At 46.6% G+C, this 4,479-nt stretch overlaps 1 pseudogene; it reads left to right on the forward strand.

Moving 5' to 3' along the window:
• Window positions 1-3,262: 3,262 nt before the first annotated feature.
• LOC122203909 lies at window positions 3,263-4,273 on the forward strand (annotated as a pseudogene).
• The last annotated feature ends 206 nt before the right edge of the window (window positions 4,274-4,479 follow it).

Consider the following 4,479-nt stretch of genomic DNA (forward strand, 5'->3'; position numbering starts at 1 on the left):
TCATCACTTCCTTGGGTAATTTGGGCTAAGAATGGAAATGCTAGCAAGGCTCTTCTCGCCCACCACCTTGACCTCCCTGGGTGGTCCTCCAGCAAGACGAGATCGTCTCCATTCTACAGAGGAAGAAACTGAGGCTCGGAGAGGTGGGACAAATGAACTGCCCATTACGAATTTTAAGTCTAGTTTTCTACCTCCAAGGACAAAGCTGAGTAACTTGCGTTGTCCATGAACATTTCTTCCAGAAGATCCACTTGCTAGATACTTTTCGGCTCAGCATCTTGGGAAAGTGAGGTAGAGAAAGGCAGTGTAACTTGGTGACTAAAGGTCATGGGCTGGCGGGAGAGGGTCTGCTTCCAAACCCCGTTTCCGTGACACATGAGCTCTGTGACACTGGTCTGTGATCTAACCCCTCTGAGCCTCTGTCTTCTTGTCTATAGAATGGGGATGGTGGTAGTTCCTCCCTCAACGTACGGTCGTGAGGGTTAGCAAGCCCATATTTGCTCGGTACTCAAAACAGTGCCAGCCACATCGAAAGCCTTCAGTAAATGTTGGATGCAATTATTAGAGAATTAACTCGTGGAGACCAACCACGCCTGCAAATTCTCTCCCCAAAGGCGCTATGAATCCCAGTTTATGCATCAGTAAGAGGGACTCCCTCACAGGCTTCTTATAAAGGTTAAGAAATGGTACGTGCAGAAGGTCTCGGGCAAAATGGCTGCTCAATGAAAAGTAGTGAGTAGAACGATGGGAGTGGTTGGTCCTCCATGATCTTAGAAGGTACCAACACTGAGCCTCAACTTTTGTTCTTGATTTCCAGTGCACGGACAGAATTGTTCCTTTAGCAGTGACTTGGCTTTGCAGATGAACAGAAATGTGTTTATTTCATTTTTGGCCAGAGCGTTTACAACTCATCACGAAAGTGTTGATTGTCCAGGGGTCGATCCTTAGATTGATCGTTGGATCTGAGTTAGAGGGGACCCAGCCCCAGCCCCCCCCCCCCCCCCCCGCTTGAAATTTTCTACGTCCCCTCTGATGCCTGGGATCAGACAGCTCTGCTCTGTCTAAGCAGAGTGCTCTGAGTCTGGATGGGACCCATATGGGTCCTGATCCATGTTACTCCCCTTTGTGGTGCTCTGACCCCCTGACCCACACGTGAGACCAACCAGACGCCTTGAGGAGCTCCAGGACTTGTACCTCTGGGGCTGTCACAGGGCCCCATGGCCAGCCCTACTTGCAGGATACAGATCACTTCCGCAGGCCTGCGTGGTATTTCTTTCACAGACCCGTGCCACCCAAATGGTCCTCACATGCCGATTTCAGGCAACTCAGATCATTTACATAGACAGGGTTCTGCAAAAAATATATGTCTGGGGCCTCCTACGCATTCCGGGTGCAGCCCCACCTGTGGCAGTCAGAATTTGCGTCTGTCAGTTGTATGTTTCTTTTTATATAAAGACGCTTGTCTTTACTAAGATTACTGGGGAAGAAAAATAAGGTTTTTTGAAGGAATGCTGGTTGCTGGAGAAACCATTTCAAAACATGAAATAGACACAACGGAAGTAGAATAAAAGAAATCGATTTTGGAAGTGAGATGTGTGGGGGCCTCTGATCTAGCACAAGCCTTTGCGGTGTAGGTGGGGAAACTGAGCCCTGGAGGGTAGATCTTAATTGCACAGAGTCACCACGGTTATCTGGCCACATTCTAGGCTTGTAGGAAGCTTGAGACTTGCTGACAAGCACGAGTAATTGATTGATAATAAAAGCAGTCACCCATGGCCTGAGACCGAGTTTACAACCCTGATGCTAATGGACCCCAGAGAGGCAGAGGGTGCTGGTAACCACTTTCCCCTCATCTCCTAGGGCTAATGGCTTTATGGAGGTCATAAACTACTGAGTATTCCAATGATGAGAGTGACCTCCCTTGGCCAAATGACCCACCCTACCTTGATTGACATGCAGCCTGGCATTCCTTAGGTGGGTAAGAACCAGCCTTTCTCTGGGCCGATGGTCTGAACCACCAGGCTCCACTGGGAATTTCCCAGATGTCTTGAAAGGTTGTCAGCCTTTGCTTGCCCATCCTGACTCAAGGCAGGAAGAGTTCAGACCAGCAGCTTCTACAGCACATACACAGCTTAGTCCAAACTCAGTTCTTGGATAATTATCCCATCTCTACACAGAACGGCTTAGAAGACATAGGGAGCGCCATTAGCCCCTTCCAGTTCTGAGGCTATCATTCATTCACTCAATCACTCACTCAGCTCATTTTAGTAAATGTGTTGGCCAGCCTCCCGGATGGTCCCCAATGACCCCTGCTGTCTAGACTTAATGCCCTTGCAGAAGATCCTCCCACACTGAAAGTGGCTGACCTAGGTCACCAGGAAAATGTTATAGAGATAACAGAGTGTGACTTTTGAGGCTAGTTCATAAAAGATACTTCAACTGTCACCTTGCTCCCTCCTTTGGATCACCTGTCTGGGGGAGGCCAGCCACCACGTGGCGAGAACACCCAAGCAGCCTTGTAGGAAATCGACATCACAAGGAATTGAGGCCCCTGCCTGCCAGAAGCAAGCATGACTTCAGCCATGTGTGGGAAACACCTTGGAAATGGAGCCTCCAGCCCCATCCAAGCCTTCGGATGAGACCGCAATCTCATGAGAGTCCCTGAGCCAGACCCGCCCAGCCACTTCCAGATTTCTGACCCACAGAAACTGAGATCACAAACGTGTATTGCTTTCAACTGCTGAATTTGGGGGTAATTAGTTCCACACCTACTAATGACTGATACAACAAATGTCCGTTGTATGCCAGGCCCTGAAATTGGGACTAGGGTGCAAAAGTGGACCAAGCAAATATAGCCTCTGCCCTCCCAGAGCTTATAGTCCAGAAGCAAATTTTACAAAGAGGGTGCAATTCGCCTGTCAGGATCGAGACTGGATAGAAATTGGGATCCGAGACCAGAGCAGTCAAAATATAATTTTCTCTAGGAAGGAAAATTAAAGCAATGACTTTCACTTTATTGTTCTCTGTTGTTTGATTGCCTTTTCACAAACACATGCTGCTTTTAAAGTAATTTCTATCAGGGCGTCTTCTCATAAATACTTCTCGTGAGCATTTAATTGATACACATTTGTTGAAAGTCTTCTTGGCAGCATTTATCCAAAACTATCATAAAAATGTGCATACCCTTTGGCTCAGCCATTCCACTTAAATTAATTTATTATAAAGAAATACGCACAGCCCTTGTGGCTCCCCCAGCAGCACCATGGTGGTTGGCAAGAACAAGCACCTTACGAAAGGCAGCAAGAAAGGAGCAAAGAAGAAAATGGTGGATCCATTTTTTTCTTTCTTGGTTTATTTGTTTTTGAGAGAGAGAGAGAGAGAGAGCATGATTGGGGGACGGGCAGAGAGAGAGGGAGACACAGAATCTGAAGCAGGTTCCAGGCTCCGAGCTGTCAGCACAGAGCCCGACGAGGGGCTCGAACTTGTGAACCACGAGATCGTGACCCAAGCCGAAGTCGGTCGTTCAACCGACTGAACCACTCAGGCGCCCCTGATCCATTTTCTAAGAAAGTGGTGCGATGTGAAAACACCGGCTATGTTCAATGTAAGAAATATTAGAAAAACACTAGACACGAGAACTCAAAGAACCAAAATCGCACCTGATGGTCTCAAGGGTCATGTTTTTGAGGTGAACCTTGCTGATCTGCAGAATGATGAAGTCGTATTTAGAAAACCCAAGTGAATTATTGAGGAGGGTCAGGGCAAAAGCTGCCTGACTAATTTCCATGGCATCGGTCTTACCCGTGACAAAATGCACTCTCTGGTCAAAACACGGCAGACCATGACTGGAGCTCATGTCGATGTCAAGACTACCGATGGGTATTTGCTTTGTCTGTTTTGTGTTGGTTTTACTACAAAACTCAACAATCAGATTGGGAAGCCCTCTTATGCTCAGCACCAATGGGTCCACCAGATTCAGGAAAAGATGATGGATACCATGACCCAAGAGGTGCAAATGAGTTGGAAGAAGCGGTCGATAAGTTGATTCCAGACGGCATCGAAAAGACACGGAAAAGTCTTGCCAGCCTATTTATCCACTCCATGATGTCTTTGTTAGAAAAGTAAAAATGCTCAAGAAGGCCAAGTCTGAAGAAGGACAGCTCATGGAACTGCGCGGTGAAGGGAGCAGTTCTGAAAAGTTGCTGGGGATGAGACCGGTGCTAACGTTGAATGAGCTCATGGTTATGAGCCACCAATCCAAGAATCTGTTTAAAATTCAGACATCACAAATGTGATATTTAAAAATATTTTATAATATTTTGAAAACATTTTAAAATGTGATATTTAAAAAATATGCAGAAACATACGAAAGGACAGACATGAAAAGATGCCCACTGCACCGCTATTCAAGAGTGCAAAAACTTGGAAATGGCTTAAATGTCAGCCGTAGTAGGTGGGTTAAATTACTATTTCATTACG

The sequence above is a fragment of the Panthera leo genome, chromosome D3 (assembly GCF_018350215.1).
Source record: "Panthera leo isolate Ple1 chromosome D3, P.leo_Ple1_pat1.1, whole genome shotgun sequence".
Taxonomy (NCBI): domain Eukaryota; kingdom Metazoa; phylum Chordata; class Mammalia; order Carnivora; family Felidae; genus Panthera; species Panthera leo.